Source organism: Cavia porcellus, unplaced genomic scaffold (genome assembly GCF_034190915.1).
Source record: "Cavia porcellus strain 051 isolate PalLab524CR breed Dunkin Hartley unplaced genomic scaffold, mCavPor4.1 scaffold_28, whole genome shotgun sequence".
In the NCBI taxonomy this organism is placed as follows: domain Eukaryota; kingdom Metazoa; phylum Chordata; class Mammalia; order Rodentia; family Caviidae; genus Cavia; species Cavia porcellus.
The window spans coordinates 51,551,194-51,572,182 of NW_026947511.1; the positions used below are offsets into that span (position 1 = coordinate 51,551,194).

A 20,989-nucleotide genomic window follows, 5' to 3' on the forward strand; every position below is an offset into this window, starting at 1 on the left:
TGCCCTAAGGTATCAGCTGCACTCTGAATAGTTTATTCCTTTCCTCTTATGAAGTACTGGCCCAGTTTCCCCTTGATGGTCTGATCAATCATCCCTGCCCACACTGTAACTCCTTTGCTGCTTGGTTGGACGTGAGATACACAAAACCCCCAGTGGGTGTGTCAGCTTCCAGTTCCAGGGATTCCTGTGCCTCCTGGTAGGAGCCTCCCCCCACCCCTGGGGAGCGAGACCTTCAGGCCAGCAGCACATAAAGCTGTGGGATGGGGAAGCAAAGCTGCTGCTGGTGGGTCACTAGGGTAATGAATGGTGTCATTCCCTTGCCACCCCTGATTTCTGCACCCCCATATCCTGGCTATGGGAGACGCAGTGCCATATTGCGGATGATGACTCAAAGCATATAAAGCCTTGGAAGAGCCTTGCCCCAGCCCTGCAGTCCAGGGCCACTTAGCTGGAGTTGTAACTCCATCATCAAAAGGCCGTGCACCCTCTGTGTTGAGGGGTTCTGCCAGCCTGAGCCTTAGCGACCTGTACCGTGAGGTCCTCCTGACTTGGCACCGGGCCCTGAAAAACAACAGTGAATCTCTCCAAAAGTAACTTCTGCATTCTTCTCCTTCCAGAAATAAACCTCCTGATCTCACACACCCACCAAGCTTCCTCCAGTCCCAGGACTCCACAACTACCTAAGCGCTGCGCCCCCAGCCCAAGTCCATAGAAGCCGTTCCCAGCTCCCCATTTTGGGGCTTCTTGCTATCTCCTGCACCCCTCCCACACCAGTAATAAATGCTTTTTCTTACCTCTGTCTTTGTCTCTCAACGGCCCAAAACCCTCACATCTACAGTTGAGGTGCTTCTCTATTGTGAGGAACTTGGTGAGACCCGTGCATTTCATGAGCATGAGACAATTGCCTCGTGTGTGTGGTCATAAAACGTGTTCCTTGACCACAGGCCATTCTGTCTGGAATACCACGAAAGTGGGAAAGGCCCTGTGCGCGTCCATGGATGGGAGGATTGGCAGAAGCGTTCCATGCAGGGAAGGCAAATCCAAAGCCACAATCAGTGTCCACACCAGCAAGGACAAAGTGCTGCCCTCTCCATGATGGAAGGATCCAATCTAATCGACGTGCCATCAGGTTGAAGCCTGATCACTTCAGGAAATGGAGCCGTGTCAGAACCCGCAGTTGGTCTCTGCTGCTGGTGTGTGGGGCATCGAGCACATCAGCCTTGTGAGGGGAGTTCCTGTGGCTCGGCCCATGCACAACCTTCATCACTGCTACCGTGGCTACTTTGCTCATGAGCCCATTGGACAATGACAGTGGCAGCAGAGGAAAAGAGTCTCCTGTCACCTACAGATCAGCCTGTCCTATCCAGCCGAGTCACCTTTGGTGAGTGTTCACATAGAATACACACACCACTGCATCCACTGTCCATGTGGACAGGTCCATCCACATTTCTTGTCCTCAAATACTTTTGACAACGAGTTTTCAGTCATGTTCCTTCCAGGGTCCTGATCCTCTGTCCAGAGCGTTGGCTCCAGTCCATGAATCAGTACAGAGTCCCACATCTGCCCATTTCTCCTTCCAGGGAAAATGTGCACCAGGCGCACTGCCCAACATTTCCCCCACTGGGAGGATTTCCCTTCACCACTGACCTTCAGGGATGACCTGGAAGGGACTGCAGCACTGCAGCTGTCACGTGCAGGTGTGAGATGTGTAGCACACAGAACCATCCATAACCCAGGCCCTGCCTTTCCTTCCTCTGACAGCAGATCACATGGTCCACCACATGGGGCACAGGTGCATGCTGGGAGACAGAAGGCAGCACTGCAGCATTGGGGGCCGTGGCCATCTGGGCATCTTCTTCCTGTCTATCATTAAAGGGAAGTGGTATTCATGATCGAGTCAGGGCAGGCTGGAAGGTACAAGTAAGTTACATGCGGAAGTTGCCCAGATACCTACGGCTCCTATTCCCGCTATGTTGCCTTCAGCTTCCCAGCATGCGCCTACAGCCTTGTGGGGTGTACAATCAGCTGTCAGAGGACGAGAAGGTGGGGCCTGGTTTAGGGATGGCTCTGCACTTTATGCAGGCATCACCCACAAGTGGACAGCTGCAGCATTACACCCCTTTCTGGGACATCCTTAAACCACAGTGGTGAAGAGAGATCGTCACAGCGGGCAGAACTTCGAGCAGTGCATTTGGCAGCACATTTTGCCTGGAAGAAGAAATGGCCAGACGCGAGACTAATTCATGGGCTGTAGCCAATGGTCTAGCTGGATGGTCAAGAACTTGGGAGCAACATAATTGGAAAATTGGTGACAAAGATATATGGGGAAGAGATAATGTGGATAGACCTCTCTATATGGGCAAAGAATGTAAAACTATTTGCTTCCATGTAAATGCTCACCAAAAGATAACAGCAGCAGAAGACAACTTTAATAGTCAAGTGGGCAAGATGACTCGTTCTCTGGACAGTGGCCAACCTCCTTCTTCAGCCACCCAGTCATTGCCCAATGGGCCCATGAACAGAGTGGCCATGGTGGCAGGGATGGAGGGTATGCCTGGGCTCAGCAACATGGACTCCCACTTGCCAAGGCTGACCTGGCTACCGCCATTGCTGAATGCCCAGCATGCCAGCAGCAGAGGCCAACACTGAGTCCCCGAAATGGCAGCATCTCCCGAGGTGATCAACCTGTAATTAGGTGGCAGTTTGATTATATTGGACCACTTCCATCATGGAAGGGACTGTGCTTTTTTTCCTTACTGACATAGACACATACTGTGGATATGGCTTTACCTGCACTGCACATAAAGCTTCCCTGAAAACTACCATCAGTGCACTCACAGAATGCCTTATTCACCGTCATGGAATTCCACACAGCATTGCCTCTGACCAAGGAACACATTTTACAGCTAAAGAAGGGAGACAGTGGGCTCATGGTCGTGGAATTCCCTGGTCCTGCCATGTCCCTCCCCATCCAGAAGCAGCTGGATTGATAGAAAGGTGGAATGGCCTTTTGAAGACAGTTACAACGCCAGCTAGGTGGCAACAGTTTGCACGGCTGGGGTTAGGTACTTCAACAGGGTGTATATGCTTTAAACCAACATCCATTACATGGCTCTGTGTCTCCCACAGCCAGGACTCATGGGTCCAGGAATCAAGGGGTGGAAGTAGGAATGGAGCCACTCGCCATCACCCCTAGTGATCCACTAGAAAACTTTTGCTTCCTGTCCCCATGACTTCATGTTCTACTGGCCTGGAAGTTTTAGTTTCAGAGGGAGGAAGGCTTTTACCAGGAAGCATGACAATGGTACCATTGCCACATCTATTTTAGCCCAAAAGGCTAAGACAAAACATCTTGGACACAGAAAGTATAGTATCTCTCTGCTTGGTGCCTGAAGTTGTGGCAGCCAGGTGCTGTTTCAAGAGTGACTTAAACAGAAATTCTTCTGTTTTAATCATGAATGAAACAGTAAGAACCTGGGATGGGGGATAAGACCATGGGCCCCAGAAGAAGCAGAACCTCGCTTCCTGTGAACCAGCCTCTGCCATGGGGATCGGGAAGGGACTCGGCAATGAGCAGAACCACGCCTTCCCGTGAGCAGCCAGAGTGGGCTGGGAAACCAGGAGAGCATCCCCACGCCCACCGTGAGCACCTGGTGATGCAGAGGACTCAGGAGAGATGACAGCACCTGAGGGAGGGGACAGCTGGATGCTGGCGTTGTTTGGTTGGCTCTGCAGGCTGGGGCTGGTGGTCTGGGCATCTGTTTGGAAGACAGCAGTGTGCATTGTGGGAATTTCCTTCTGTCTCACTTTGAAATCCAGTGTTTTGTTCCATTTTCCTGTTTCATTTTATTCCTGTGTCTGGTAACCTGAGCAGGTATTCTGAAGAGAACAGTGTGCAGGATCACAACCACTATCATCTTCTCTTGAAACTCTATGTAGGCGTTTTTGTTGTTGTTGTTTTGCATTTGTTATTGTTAAATTTTTAAGTTTTCTTCTAGATTTTTTTCAATTAAAGAAAAAAACATGAGCTCCAAACTGCTACCATAGTTACTTTAATCTTCATTGCAGAAAACAAACAGAAATAAAATAGCAGTAAAAAATATCCTGGTTGAAGTCCATAAAATTACTCATTTCGTCGAATCTCCAGTCCAGAGGTCACAGTTTTCACATATTTGCTGAGACTGAAAGGGAAACGCACGTGAAGCCTTCTGCTGTGCCCCGCGGTGGGGTGTTTGTGTCCGTCACCACCATGCTGGGCGCCGGCCTAACCCTTTGTACTACCACACTATTTCTCTGGAAAGTGAGCGGCAGAGAAGCCGTGATGGTTTACACTTGGGAGTTAACCAGCACCTTCTCTAATGTGACCTGCGTCTGTCTCTTCAGGATGGGTGCTGAGCATATTTTTGTCAGTCACAAAATGTGGGATTTTAATAGAATGTTAGAATTTTGGAGAACTTGTCTCCCACAGTGTAAGTTAGTCAGCTTGTGCTTATTTACAATCTTTTCTATTAAACGGTGTGGTACTGTGAAGATCTGCAATGTTTTGATAATTTGTGATGAAACGCATCAGCACTGGATGATCTTGTGACTCGGTCCATCTAATTTTTCTAAGGCTTACATTACCCAGCATCCTTCAGTGAGCCAGGCAGACCTGGGGGTGCTTGTGCAACAGAACACGGACTATGGAACGTTGCTGTTTTGTGATAAAGATCCACAATTATCTGAGGTGAATATTAAATATATTTCTCGTACACTTGTGTGAGGCTAAATTTGTTTTCATGTACTTTGATCAAAATAACTTGCTAAACGCAGAAGTAGATAAAACCCAGCACACAGTCTTCTAATGAGACAGACAAGAAAAGAATTTGTAAAAAATTGAAAGGTTCATTTTCACTACACTGTATGTTTTTGGAAAATGTTTCTCACAAAATTATATTTTTGTTATTCACAGTGAGTTACCAATAATATATTTGTTACCAATATACCAATAATACCAATGTATCAATAATACCAAACTTACCAATAATAAATATTTTTGTTCATTTTAATTTCTAAGATTTAGAGCAGTAACTCATATGAACATGTTTGCTTTTGAGATTCTCAGTAATTCCTCACAGCAGATAAACATCTTCAAAGCAAAATGTCTAAACCAGGCGTGGTGGCACAGGCCTGTGATCTGAGTACTCAGGAGGCTGAAGCAGGAGGATCGTCATAACTTCAAGGCGAGCCTGGGCTACATAGTGAGTTCAAGGTCAGGGTGAGCTACACACTGAGACTCCAAACACACACCCCCCCCCCACCCACACACACACCACACACACACACACACACACACTCACACACACACACACACACACACCGCGCACGCACGCACGCACACGCACACGAACAAGAAAGAAACCAAGACACATAACAGCAGGCGACATAGGCCCCCAAGAATAAGAGAAACTACAGAGACCAAGCTCGCGGGGTAGCAGTTGAGTGATCAGAGCACAGTTCCGGGTCCCCACAGGGCTCTCCTGGACTTGCCCAGGGCGGCCTCTGGGATAGAAAACCTCCCCGGGTCAGTCCCCACCTCCTTGGAGTTTCACTTCTCCCTATCAACCTGCATGGAGGCTTTCTCCTTGGACACTGATGACGCAAATGAAAACCTCCATCCCATTGGGTGGAGATTCCCAGAAGAGCCAATCACATTCACGGCGGATTGGGGCTGTTCAGTCCTCACCACAGGACCCGGGGAAGCTCTCCAGGCTCCGCTCCCCGCGCTCTCCCTCCCGGCGCGCGGCTCTTTTGGGGAGCTGCCCTGGCCGGGCCCGCGGTTCTGCTCCCACCCGCGCCCTGGGTCCCGGCTCCTGGGTCCTGCCCTGCTCCCCGGTGCTGACCTTGCTCCCCGGGACGCCCTGGGGGCGCAGACCGGGCCCCGGGGGCGCAGGCTTCTCCGAGCCCTCCGGAGCCCGCGCTCAGGGCGCTGACCCCACCGCTCCTCCTCTCTCACGTGGGCAGCTGCTGTGTGGCGGGGCCGCGCGTGGGCTCAGGTCCTCCTTCTCCCGCGGTGACCTCCGCAGCCCGGCTTCTCTCTCTTCCCGGCTTCTGCCTGTGTCTGTGTCTGCGACCTCAGCACGGGGACACGGGACCCGGCTGCCTGCCCTTGTTCTTTCCACTCCCCGGGGCAGGGCCGGCACCTCCATCCGGGTCTGAACTTGGTGTCCGCAGAGCGGCCCCTTTTACCGTGTTGGCAGCCAGGTGGAGCAGCAGCCGGCTCCAGCGCTCTGGGCTGTAGGCGTCCAGTGCTGAGCCCTCTGCTCCTGTCCCCAGGAACAACTTCTCTAGGTCGCCGCCACCGAGGAACATGGTGCTGTGGGTTTCTCTTCTTAAAGCAAAGTCTTTCACCTTTGCAGCTAAGGCTGCACGGGCTAGAGTCCTGCAGGTCTCCTGATGCCCTCAGGCCATCTCTGTGGTCCTCTTGTGAGGTACTTGGCTTCTTCTTGCTAACCTGTACAGTGACCAATTTCATGACTGTTGCATTTGCAGCCCACAGTTTTACTTGTGCGTCCTGCCACAACTCACGTGGCTCGTGAGGTCCCTGGAGTGAAGGATGGACCTCCAGAGGATGAGAAAATGAAGAGAGGAAAATGCGGTCAGCTGGAGCCCTTACTCCCCTCATGGGAGGGAAGGAACTGCTCAATACCACAGGACCTTTGTTTATGCACTCACAAGGCTTTGGTGGATTTCAACTTGTTTGCTGGCTGGCCTGGCCCCCTTGCCTTCCTGGAGCTGGAACAGCTTGTTTACTTGGCTTGTTTTGGGCTCAGTGTTTTCCAGCTGGCCTTGCTTTATCCCCATTCATGTGATCATTCGCTTGGGTCTCTGATGTTGATTCTCAACATAAATCTCACTACAACCCCCAACAGTAGCCATACCACTGCCTCAACATTGCACTACCTTGAAATTCCTTTTACAAGATTAGTGGGTGGTGGTGGCATCTGCCTGTAGTCCCAGCACTTGGGAGGCTGAGGCAGGAGGATCACTGTGAGTTTGAGACTCACCTTGTAGCCTGGGTTACAGTGTGAGCTCAAGGCCAGCCTGAAATGCATAGTGAGTCTCAAAAACAACAAAAAGAAAAAAAGAAAGGAAAAGAAAGACAGAAAGAAGAGATCACTTAGTACCCCACCCTTATCCTTAGTCTCAGGCAGGTGTCTCTTTGGACACAAGCAAAATGCAAGCAAACTTCCTGCCAAGCCATAACACACATTGTCTGGAGTCCAGCAGCTAGGGGGTCCTTCCCAGCAGAAACTTCTTGAGCCTGATCTGCCCAGCAGGATTTCTTGCAGCCTTCTGGCCTCTTGAACTCTGACCAGAATCTCACATTGAAAGTAGTAAAATACAACAGAACAAGATAGAATAAAGGCAACTGAGACTGTGTAGTGAAACTGGTACAGAACTTCACAGCAGGTTACCGGGATAACAGTAGTAGGTATCACAGTATATTTCGTTATCTTTACAATAGTTGTTCTTCCAAACACGTATATCAATATAAAATGAAATACAGAACATTATAGAACTTATCAAAACAGAATATTGAATATGGCAGTATCATTAATCAAAATAGAGCAAAATAGTAATAAAAATATTTGCCTTCAAAGAGATGGTAGAAGGAAATCCCCCTTATTTGCTATAGTCAACCTCCCAGGAGATGCTCAGATTTCTGGTTCCCATTTGCTAGTGGGGGGACAGGAGAAGTAGGGTAGAGGGTGGTGGGATGTTTGACCCTAGGCCGTGCACCAGTAGGCTCACTATTGCTTAGCAGGGAGGTGAGCTGGTTGCTTGCCTCCCAGAGTCCTATGTTCCAACGTGGCACGGATCTCAGGAGACACTGGTTGTTCTCCCCCTGTAAGGGCCGCAGTCTGCCACACCACTGCCACTTACCAGGGAGGGAGCTGATCAGGGTTATTTTTCTAATGCTATGTGCATATTTCATGACTCTGTCTCATGGTGCACATAGCATCAGAAAACTATTCTGGAATTATTTGAACCTCTTCATCATTATTTTACCTGGCATCTGACCTGTGGTCAGTGATCCCCGCTATTACTATTATTATTGTTATGGGGGACGGGGGTCCCAGGCTCCATCTGTATTAGAAAATTCACGTGTCCTGAGTGCTCCACTGACTGGCCTTTTCCCAGCTCTTCCTGTCTTCAGCTCTGACCTCTGCAAGGAGCAAACACACAAAACCTGAGGTTAGACCCATTAGTGACCCCACAGTGGCCTCCAAACACTCAAGAGTGGAAGAGTGGCACACCTCTCACTTCACGTCCAAAGCTAGGAGTCATGAAGCTTAGTGGGGAAGACAGGCCAAAAGCCGGGACGCGCAGGAGCCAGGCCTCTTTCACCACTCAGCCAAACTCTCAGAGCTCAGGAAAAGCCCTTCGAGAGATGAAAGCGGCTCCTCGAGTGAACACACAGCGGTAAGAGAGGAAACAGCCCCGCTGCCGATGGAGCGAGCGTTCATGGTGTGGACAGGAGGACAGGGCAGCCACCACATCCCGCCAGGCCAAACCTTACTTCAGTGTTTAGCGCTGGAGAGGTCGGGTCTGCGGGAGTCTGGTGCGGGCAGGGCTGTTTGTGGGGGGAAGGGAAGAAGCCGTCTGGTAAGCAGCACAGCCCTGATGGAGAAGCCCAGCCAGCCAGAGACTGGAAGCTGCCAGATAAAGGTGGAAGACGGCTTGTACCCAGAGAAGATGCCCCCAGAGCTCCCAACCCTGAGCAGTCAGTACCTGGCTTCAGTTTCAGGGAATAGGCGTGGCTGTGGGTGTACCCCAAGGGTGCAGTGTTTGCCTAGCATGTGTGACCTGGGTTCAGTCACCATACATATGCATTTATTTTTTTAAACAGCAGAATGTGTTTATTGGGGAAAGAAAGGTTGTGAGAGATACAAGGGGTCCCAACAGGTTGTGGAGGACTCTGCCTTTTTTAGAGGTTTTTATACAGTGAAACCACGCAGTGAGGTGCTCCAAAGTGGAGAAAAATGGGAAATGACAAGGTAGGCAGGAGGTGGGACAAAACTGTGGTGAACCAATAAGATTGTGTGAATAATCAGGTAGTACGGATTGTCAGGCTCAAACGGGAAAGCAAGTCACAGAGTAAGCACACATGACACAGAACAGGGCCTATGACTGCAGTGGAAGACCCCAGATGATACAGCAGAACTCCCTGCCTGCTAGACGTCTGATATGAATGCATGTTCTCTAAAATCAAAGAACGAAGGTTAACAGCATACATTCACTGGGGAAAGAAAGCCTCTGAGTCTCAAGCAGGATGCACACCCCCCCCCCCCCGCAGCTTTGGAGCAGACAGGCTCAGTCCTTGGCTCCTGCAGCTGTGGCTGTACCCTGAAGCCCATGCTCAGCAGTTGGCTGTGGGTCCTGGGCCCTTAGGGGTCACCCTGGAGCTGCTTTCCTGTGCTTGGTAAACACAGCAGAACCTCAGCACGGGGGTCACTGGACACTGGTCAGTGGAGACCACTGCTCAGGGAGGAGTCTTTTCCCAACACCACGGCTCAGGACATGAGGGGTCTGACAGAGATGCACAGTGAGGCTTGTTCTCACCTGCTGACTCCACATTGTGCAGTGGTGGAGTCACTGTGATTCTGGCTCTTGTTGTTTAGAGAACATGTGTCCTAGGGCTACAGCTGCCACAGCTGGTTCCTCTCACTGAGCTGGATGACCTGCACTGACCGCCTGCTGGAGAGAGCTCACTACTCCAGAAGGCATTAGAAACACGGGTTTGTGGGAGGTCAGTGAATCAGAAGGACTTGGATGCTGATTTAACGCTGCTGGATGATGCTGAGGTCCTGGAGCCATCAGTGGGGGAAGCGACTGCAGAAGGGAGCCAAGGAGGGAGCTGAGAGTTTTCTTTCTTTTTTTTTAAATTTTATTTAAGGAGAAAAAAGAAAAAAAAACAGAAAAAGGGTACAAGCGATACAGAATTTCAGAAAAAATAAACAGTAGGAAATCACTACTTTACATATTGTCATAGAAATAGTTGTTGAAGGTACAAATTTAAAGCATATAGAGGGGACTTTCAAACAGTGAGACTGCAAACAGTTTTGTTCAATGATCCAACAAAACTCAGTAATATGGTTATCTATCTTATACACTTAAATATATATGCAGTTATATCTTTTAGAGAACTTTCTTTTCCTTTCTTTTGTACAATGACAATTACACATTTTGGGTTTTATTACTCCCACATTTCTTATTACTTTTTTTTGAAGAAAGTAAAACCAAATGTGACATATCAGGACAGAGTCAGTCAAATCAAAGGATGGACATAATACATAATGTAAAAACAAAATACAAGGTGATCAACAATGGTTACCATAATGCCTCTTGTTATCTTAAAAAGAATTGCCTATATCATCAATTATAATAAAATTGAACAAAACAGTAAAGAATAAGACCAATAAAACCAAAACATTGGAGACATTAGAGGACTTCAAAAGAAGATAATAGTCAACCAGAATGGGCGTCACAATGAATCTTATTGTCTTCATAGTGGTTGCCTATACTTTCTTTTTTTTTTTTTTATTTAAGGAGAAAAGAAGAAAAAAAAAACAGTGAAAGGGTACAAGTTATACAGATTTACAGAAGAAAAAAAATGAACAGTAGGAAATCACTAGTTAATGGATTACATATTGCCATCTTAGAATTAATTGTTCAAGTCACAAAATTAAAGCTTGTAGAGTGGACATTCCAACAATGATACTGCAAACAGTTCTGTTCAATGATCCAATACAACTCTGTGATATCATTTTCTATCTTATACACTTAAATATACATGCAGTTATATAGTTTAGAGCACTTTCTTTTCCTCTCTTTTGTACAATGACTATTACACATTTTGGGTTTCATTGCTCCCACGGTTCTTATTGCTTTTTTGGAAGAGAGTAAAACCAAATGTGACATAACAGAACAGAATCGGTCAAGTCAAAAGGGTGGATATAATAGATAATGTAAAAACATAATACAAGGTGATCAACAATGGTTACCATAATGCCTCCCGCTATCTCTAATAGAGTTGCCTATATCATTAGTTATAATACAATTGAACAAAACAGTAAAGAACAAAACCGACAAAACCAAAGCATTGGAGACAATGGTCTTCAAAAGTAGATAAAAGTCAACGAGAATGGGCGTTAAAATGAATCTCATTATCTTCTCAGCTGATGCCTAAACTTTCGAACCTGATACTATCCAGCAAAACAGAATAGGGGAACATCAGACAAAAACAAGATGGTGAGAGTAATACAGGGCTTCAAATCGAGATAATAGAAAGTCAAAGTGGGTTACTATAGTATATCCTGCTATGTTTTCCCTTTAATTAAATGGATAAAAAAATAAAAAAGTAAATAATGGAGTGGAGATTGAGATAAAAGAGGGCATAACAGCGAAACGGCGCAGATCAAAACATAACCGTTTAAGCAGAATAGTGTTTCACCACCAGATAATTCCGACCTAAATGTAGTTACCATATTGACTCTTTCCTTGAAGTCCTTGAGTACAACTTCGTATACTGTAGCATTAAGTATATCAAAACAATGTAAAACCATTTAAGAGAATGACAGCATTACAGAGTATTTAGAATCTACTAACAGAAAATGAACAATGGTTGCTGTATAATCTCCTTGTCTTTAAAAGGTTTTTGCTTATACTATTGTACATAATAAAATCCAATAAGATACAACCTATTTAGACCATTGGAGACAGAAGAACAAAAGCTAGATGAGACTTCAAAACAAGATGATACTAAATCAGTATTACCTATTAAGATGTCATTTTCTCCAAAATAGCTGTTCCTATCATCCAATCTTCTCTGTCCCATTTCTGTTGAGCTCTTTTTCTGTCAGTAGCTGTCAGTTTGTCTTCTTCATTTTGTTCTCTGCTCCATTCGTTGTGGCCTCCCCGCCACTCTTTCTGGATTCTTTGTATTTTTCTTTTTTTAGAATATCCTGCAATACTTTCTGTAGAGTTGAATTGGTGGTTGCAAATTCTCCCAGTTCCTCTTTATCCTGGAAGCATCTTGTTTTTCCATCAATTTCCAGGGACAGTTGTGCAGGATATCTCAATCTTGGTTGCCTATACTTTCAAACTTGGTACTGTCAAGCATAACAGAATAGAGGAAAATCAGTCAAAACAAGATGGTGAGAGCAATACAGAGTTTCAAATCAAGTTAATAGGAAATCAAAGTGGGCTACTATAATATATCCTGCTATTTTTTATTTATTTTTCCCTTAAAAGGATAAAAATGAAAAAGTAGATAATAAAAAGGAGATTGAGATAAAAAAAGAGGGCATAACAACAAAACAGTGCAGGTCAAAACATAGCCATTTAAGCAAAATAGTGCTTCACCACAAGATAATCTCGACATAATAGTAGTTACCATAGTGTCTCTTCCCTTAAAATCTTTGGGTATAACTTCGTATACTGTAGCATCAAACATATCAAGACAATGTAAAACCGTTCAAGAGAATGACAGTATTACAGGGTATTTAGAATCAACTAACAGAAAATGAACAATGGTTTCTGTATAATCTCCTTGCCTATAAAAGTTTTTGTTTATATTATTACATGTAATAAAATCCAATAAGATTCAACACGTTAAAACCGATGGAGGCAGAAGAACAAAAGCTTGATGGGATTTCAAAACAAGAGGATGTTAAATCAGCACTAGCTATTATGATGTCTTGTTTTCTCCAGAATAGCTGTTCCTACCATCCAGCCTTCTCTGCCTCATTTCTGTTGAGCTCTTTTTCTGTCGTTAGTTGTCAGTTTGTCCTCTTCATTTCGCTTTCTGCTCCATTCATTGTGGCCTCTCTGCCACTGTTTCTGGAATCATTTTTCATTTTTAGAATATCCTGCAGTAATCTCTGTAGAGTTGAATTGGTGGTTGCAAATTCCCCTAGTTCCTCTTTATCCTGGAAACCTTGTTTTTCCATCAATTTCTAGAGACAGTTGTGCAGGATATATCAATCTTGGCTAGAGGTTATTATCTTTCAAAGCTTGAATTATTTCCCCCCATGCTCTTCGTGATTTGATGGTTTGTGCTGAGAAGTCTGCTGTAATTCTGATGGATGTTCCCTAGTAAGTGATCTGTTTCTTGTCTTTGATGGCTTTTAATATTCTGTTCTTGTATTGGAATTCTGGAATTTTGATTATTATATGCCTGGGTGTAGCTCTGTTTGGGTTGTAGGTGGCTGGAGTCCTGTATGCCTCATACATCTGAGTATCTTTACCTTTTGCTAAATTAGGGAAATTCTCCTGGATTATTTCTTTGAATAGCTTTTGTAGTTCATTTGTTTGAGTCCCTACTTCTTCTTTTATGTTCTTAATTCTTAAGTTATAGATCCTCTTATCATCTTCTAGTCTTTGTATTATTGCTGTTTGTTTTCTTGTTATTTTTAAGAAGTTTTTCATTTCATGCTCCCACCTTACAAATCTGTCCTCCAGTTCTGATAATTTATCCTCAGTTTCTTTCAAGCTGTTATGCCAGCATTCAATAGAGTTTTTAGTTTCCTGGTAATCTCTTTGAACCTGCTTCACGTATTCTATGTTTTCTCTATTTTCTCCATCAAACAATTCTCCCCCTTTTTTTCTGTTCTTCCATTCCACCATCTGTTTTTTCTTGGGTGGTGCTTAGCATTTCTCTAACTATTCTACTTATTTCTTGCTTTATTTCATTAAATACTTCATTTTTGAACTCGTCTATGAGGCTCCAGAGATACCGCTTTATGTCTATACGTGCCATGTCTGATATTGCATGTTTTCTGTCTTCATTCTCTTTTGCATTTACCTTTCCTGCATCAGTGTTCTCAAGATGGGGGACTGAGGACCGTTTCTTGTTGCTCCCTTTTCCCATACTTTTTGTTCCTTCCATACAAGCATATGTAGGAGGCCCAGTTTTTTTTTTTCTCTTTGTCTGTTACATTTGTTTGAATCCATCAGCTAGGTGTTCCCACCCAGTGCAGTGTACTAGGGAGGCACAGACCTGGGCAGCTTCTGCTAGGCCCGCCCCTCCAGGTCAACCTACTGAATGCTTCACTGCTAGGGTGCACCGCCAGGCACAGGGACCTGGTTTGGGCTAGCCTACAGGATCTTAGTCCGCAGTGTCACCAGGCCAAGCGCTCCCCACCACTCCCGCTTGAGAGGGGAATATGCGACAAAAGTCACTGCAGGGCCCTGTTCCAGGTAGGCTGCCTGGTCCCAGAATGTCCTCTGTTGGAGCCTCCTAGTCTATGAAACGGTCCCCATTTCTCTCACTCACTGCAGGTCGATGCACGGCTCTCTGCCAGTCCTGCTCTCAATGCCGTTTGGTTTGCCGATTCCAGCAGTCTCAGCATGAAACAGCTCCCCCAATGAACAGACAGCATTAAGAGAGGAAATAGCCCCGCTGCCCATTGATTGAGCATTCATGGTGTGGAGGAAGCCACTGCAGAAGGGAGCCAAGGAGAGAGCTGAGAGTTTTCAGTCCGCAGGAGAAGGTGAGAGCCGGGCTGTGCTGCTGAGGGAAATCTCCACAGAGTGACTGTGTGCATGTGGGAGGGAGCAGTGTGTGTTTGGGGCAGGGACTTCAGGGGAGGCTGACTGAGGGATTTCTGCTCTGAACACACTCCGGGAAGATCTCACACATGGTCCAGCATTGCTGGCCTCTCAGAAGAAATCATCCCTCTCTCTCTGGGTTCGCTGCAGACAAATCCAAAATGACAGACAGAAAGTCTATCAGGGTTTAAACAGGGCCACCGTTCCCGAGGGGAAGGGAGCAGGACTGCTGGAGGGGCTGGAGCCAGAACTCACAGAAGAGAACACCCCACCACTCCAGGCTGTGAGAAGCTGGTCCAGCTCGGGACCCTCATTTGTGAGTTAGAGTAGAAGGTTCAGTGCCAGCACCTGAACTTTTTTGTAGGTGAGGAACCAGCTAAGGTACCTCTCAGTCTCCTGTTCCAAGCTGGGCTGAGTCTCTCCAGGAGCAAGAGATTAAATCAGCAGGAATCAGGAGAAAGAGGTTTGTTATCATTATCCAAGCTCTTTAATGACCTAATCCTCCACCAACAGATTTGAGGCTCTACACTGCATGGGCTGCAGTGTGCGGACCACACAGGGCAGCAGTGAGGTCTGTGTGCTCCTGGCAGGCAGATCATCCAGGTCAGAATCTGGGGCTGGAATAAAGGCCATACCCACTCTGGAGAGGGCTCGAGTTGGCTCAGGGAGGTGTGCAGAGCTGAGGCTCTCCCTGTGGCACTGAGGGGAGTGTGAAGATCTGCAGGATCCCAGAGGGGAAGCTGAGTGTTCCACTGGGTGTGGGAGGGGAGTGTTGGGTTAGGGCAGACAAGTGTGTGCAGTAGTGAGCTGGGTGTGTGGGAGGCAGGTTGGTGCAGATGCTGGGGGAGGATGGGAAAGGCACACGGGGTGGAGGGGGCCCGTTTCCTGGGGGAACCCGTGTAAGTTAAGGGGAATATGAGGTAGGTTACATAAGCCACAGGAGTAGAAGCCTCCCAAGGCTGCAGAGATCCCATCTTCAGGGGATGAGAAGGGAGCTTTCCTGGAGAGAGAGGGCCTAGCTGCAGCAGAGGAGGAGCTGGTGTTTTAAAAATCTGCCACAGCTGACGAGGACAGGGCAGCGTGGGGTCCCCCAGAGTCATCCCCCATCCCCATCCCGACCATCGGGGCCCTGACAGCTCTGGAACCTCCATCCACGCCTGTCCGTGCTCTTTCTCTCTGGACCCCAGTGACCTGATAAGCAGGGAGAGGCCTCGCTGTTTCCCGCAGCACTGAGGCTGTCTGCTTTCTCTTCCTCTGCCTCAGTTCAGTTTGACAAGGGCTCAAGTGGATGTTTTAGAGAGAGGGGAAATTCTCCCTGTAGCTGAGTGTGCAGGGCCCAGCCTGCGGGGTCCTCTGCAGACTCTGCGGAGCTCAGGTGGACGCCAGGGAGGAGGAGAGCGCTGGACACCGGGAGCTGAGGGGCAGCAGCACTCCCCGCCCTGAAGGTCCTACCCAGTGTTAGGAAAGGCAGGCCGTGTTTCTCTGCCCTGATACTTCTGTGTATTTCTTTTTCTGTCTTTTAACTTTCACTTTTTCTGTATTTTTGGGGGAGCAACATAACATTTTATTTCTTAATTCTCACAATTTAATATTTAGTATTTATATCTCCTGGGAAATCTCCATTTCACTCATATTTTCAAAGTGGTCCCCATAGTTCATCAAAATAATTTGCTTAATTTTTTTTTTCTTTTCAGAAGTGATCTTGCTATGCCGTTCAGGCTGGTCTTGAACTTTCTGTGTGGCCCAGGCTGGCCTTGAACTTACAGTGATCCTCCTGCCTCAGCTTCCCAAGTTCTGGGATTGTAGGTGTTCAGCAACATGCCCGGCTGTGACTTTTTAGAAATATCTGAATAGTTTTTGTTTGCCCTTTTTTATATTTTTACTCTCATTTCTCCTACTTGCCAGCTCATTGTCTTTTTTCTATTTGTCATGAATTTTTTGTATCACCTCTACTTTTGCTATGTACCGTATTTCTAGTATATGCTATTTAAAAAATTATTCTACATATTTTGAAACTCTGAATATGACTTAATTTTTTTTTTTTTGGCACGGGGGATTGAACTCATGACCTTGTGCTTGCAAGCAGGCACTTATGTCACTGAGCTAAACCCCCAGCCCTGACTTAATATTTTATATAAGATTTGTTTAAGAAACTATATTAACCAATGATGCTTTTTTTTCTAGTAGCTATTTCTTTAGCCTCATAGTTTTTACTGTAGTAATCAGAAAAAAATATTGTATTTCTATCTTTTAGACATTTACATAATTGAGGCGTTCAGTGTTATACATTTTTGTGAAAATTACAAATATTTGAAAATAACGTATGTTTTGTTTTCTTGCAATAGGCACTGATACAACTCTAAAGCATATCAGTAAACCAAGGTTTTGTCACCCATTTTGTAATATACATGTTTTATTTTGATACTTGTTTGTGTTGTGTTACTGACTAAAAAGAGGCCAATTAAAGATTGTTTCTATGAATCAGATTTGCCTACTCTTTCTAGTTTTTTATGGATTTTCTTACTATACATATTTATTTATTTTTATTTTGTTGTTGTTATTGTTGTTGTTTTTGAGACAGGATCTCACTGTGCCATCCAGGCTAGCCTTGAACAAATTTTGTAGCTCAGGCCAGGCTTGAACTGACAACAGTCTTCCTGCCTCAGCCTCCCAGCTTCTGGGATTACAGGCATGAGCCACCAAGCCCAGCTTCTTATTATATTTTGATGGGTTTTTTTTGTATGACTTTGAGAAGAATTGTATCTTAGTTGTGTAATCTCTTAAGTAACATAAAATACCTTTTGTTGTCTTGTTCAATATTTCTGCCTTTAATTCAATTAGTTTCTGTATCTTCTCCGAGCATTTGCTAAATTTTAAATTGAACACTTTCCAGAAAGGTTACATTCAGAGCTTTCCCTGAGTTTCGTTTACCTGAAGCACCCTTAAAATGCCTTTAGAAACTGTAACCCTAGTCCCACATTGGAGGAGCTTCTGAGGAAGACAGTGCAGTTTTTAAAAATATCACTCATGAACAATACACTCATGGATGGGGATTCCTGGGGTACGGCCTCCTCCCTGTGAACTCTGTGTTCCTTTCTCTGTGACTCCGTTACTGGAGGCAGCCTCTTGGGAAACCAGTGTCTTTGGGGGACCCCAAGGATGTCTGTGTGCCCGAGTGTGTTGTCCGGTGATGCCCTGCTCTCCAGAGCTCCCACGAAGACTCCACTCTCTGGGATCCCCCCGGAGCGGGGCTGCATCGAAAAGCCGGTTGGACCTGTGATCCAAATGGAGGCAGAAGACTTTTCCAAACCCTTCTTTCTCAGAGCAAGCACTGAGCGGATTTCGTGGGAAAGCAGTGTGTGGAGGGAGGAGCTCTGGGTTTACACATCACTCCTGTGTGCCTTAGGGTTGATTCTGGTCCTGGCTTCTCAGAACTGCTTGCCTTGTGCAGGGCCCTCGTGCCAGGCAGGGTCCTGGAACAGGAAATCTGAGTCTAAACCGAAGAGTCTCTCCCTGTGACAATCTAAGAAGGTTACCTAGATTAAAATAGACTCATAGTTCATAGATGCCAGTGTTAGTTAAAAAAAAAGGATGGATTACAGCCAAAATTACAATTATAAGAAGGCTGAAGAAAAGTTTTCTTTAAATATTACAAGTAGAATTACCATGTGGTCCTTCCTGTCCATGAGCAGGGGATATTTTTCTGTGTTCTGATATCCTCCCCTGTTTTCTTCTTTTCCAGCACCGTCATTTTCAATATATAGACCTTTCACTTCCTTTGTTAGAGTGACTCTCAAGTACTTTATTTTTTTGGATGCGATTATAAAGGGTATTTTGTTGTTTGTTTGTTTTGTTTTGTCATTTTGAGACAGGGTCTCACTATGCAGCTCAGGCCAGCCTTGAACTCACTTTGTAGTCCAGGCTGCTCTCAAACTATGATCCTCCTGCCTCAGCCTCCTGGAGCCTTCCGATTTGATCATTTAGTATTACCAACATAGTGAAAGTGACCCTGCACCCAAAACTATTAAACAGATTGATGTAATCCAGATCAAAATACTATTATCAATCTTCTCAGAATTAGAGAAAACACTCCCAAAATTCATTTGGAAACAGAAGGAACCTAAAATGGCAAAAGCAATTCTGGGCAACAAAGGCAAGGCAGGAGGCCTCACAATCCTGGACTTGAAGTTATACTATAAGGCTGCTGTAATGAAATCAGCCTGGGGCTGGCGCGCACACACACACACACACACACACACACACACACACATACACACACACAGCCCTGACCTGAGGATAAGTGGAACAGAATATAAAATGCAGACACAACTCCAAACACACTCAGCCACCTATCTTTGACAAAGGAGCCCAACATCTTCATTGGAAGTCTTTTTAATAAATGATGGGAAAACTGGCTTTCCACATGCCAAAGACTAAAAATAGATCCCTGTCTATCACCATGCACTAGAATTAAGGTAGATCAAAGACCTAAATATTAAAACAGAAACACTAAATGTACTAGAAGAAAAACTAGGCAGAAATCGTGAAGACACAGGTGTAGGCAGAGACTTCGTGAACAAAACCCAGTCTGCATGAGAAGTAATATAAAGAGTCAACACCTGGGATCTCACTGTGTTAAAAAGGTTTTGCATGACAACAGGATCAACAACAAAGTGAGCAGACAAATGACAGAGTGGGAAAATTATAGCCAGTTGTACCTCACACAAGGGACTTATATCTAGAACATACAAATAATTGAAAAAAACCAGACTCCCCCAAATCAAAGACCCAATCCAAAAATGGGCATCTGAGATGAACACAGACTTCTCAAATGAAAAACTACATGTAAATAAAACAGAAATGAAAATAAATACATGTAAATAAATACATGAAAAAGTGTCCAACATCACTGGTCATTCAACAGATGCAAATTAAAACAAGCATGGGATCTATCTAACCCAGGAAGAGCAGCTGTCACCGAAAAATGAACCAGTAACAAACCCTGGAGGGGCTGTCGGGAAGGGACCCGCTGGAACCTTTCTGGGTACCTTTCCAGAAGAACTAAAGTACCACAGCACAGCAGTGTATGTGCACTCAGATTTACAGCAGCGCAGGTGGTAACTGCTGACTCCTGAAAAGAGCCCAAATGCCCATCAACAGATGAACAGATAAAAAGATGTGTTTTGATGCTGGGAATACCACTAAGCCATTTAGAAAGATAAACTATGGAGATTTCTAGGTAACTGGATGCACTTTGGGTCAGATGCCTGAGTGACATAAATTGGACACGTGTAAATATCACATTGTCTCCCTGGTGTGAGACTCTGAAAGTGTCAGTCGGGACCAAAATATGCAACAGATATTGTGAACCAAGAAGAAATTATTGAAAAGGAAACAGGAACCAGAAAGGTGGGGGGGGGGGGAGAAAAGAAGGAAGCAAACAGCCAAAAAACAAAATTTAAAAATGCAAACAAAGCTTTGTAAATAAGGAAAGGAAAAGGAGCTAAAGGGAAGGGAGAAAACTGGGACAAAAAGAGCCATCAACATGTTTCACACGCGTGTACAAACTCCTTACGTTAAAGGTGACATTAGGAATATTTACACTGTACCGATAAATAATTAAGAAAACCCTCCCAGTCCACAGCGTCAGGAGATGCACCCAGCAGCGCCCTCTGGCTCCCTCTCGGGGTGGCCCCTCTCCACACTGTGACAGGAGTCACCTGCACCTGTCACTATAAAGTAATCATTCCCTTACATCCTTCCCTCCAGTGCTGGGGACACACACAGTTTAAAATGGGCAGAACCTGATTATATTTCGTAGCGGCAGACATTTGGGTAATAAACCCATCAAAGAAACCCATACACGTGACTATTATAAGATCAGGTAGAGAGCCAGGATCAGCAGAGGGCACACAGGGGCTTGGGGGTGGCCAGAAAAGCTCTGCTGATCAGGATGTGGTTATGAAGGTGCTTGTTTTATGAGAATTTATGAAAATAAACATTTGTAAAGGTGGGAAAAAAAAGACAATATAGATGGCACCTCGTTAGAATCCTGCTTTGGGTCTTTATTTTACCCAGTGTTTACATGGTCTCTGGGCAGCAGGGTCCTGGACGGTGGCAGGTGCCGGCCTTCAGTGTGATGAGCACATGACGTCATAAAGCCCCTCAAGGACTCCTCAGCACCAATTCTGGCCACCTCCTCATACAGAAAGTCCCAGGACGTGGAAACAGGTCACATGTGGGATGCAGACTCACCACCGAAACTCAGAGGAAGACGTCACCACACCCCGACAGCAAATCCCTGGTCCCTGCAGCTCCACCCTTTAACCCGATTCCCCCTTTCCCCGTCTGCACAGTGCACCCCACACTGGGGCTCCACAGGCTGCTCCCAGGC

General features: G+C 45.8%; 1 pseudogene; it reads left to right on the forward strand.

Annotated features, from left to right (window-relative positions):
• LOC100724118 (saoe class I histocompatibility antigen, A alpha chain-like) overlaps positions 1–20,989 on the forward strand; it is an 81,049-nt pseudogene that overhangs the window by 5,046 nt on the left and 55,014 nt on the right.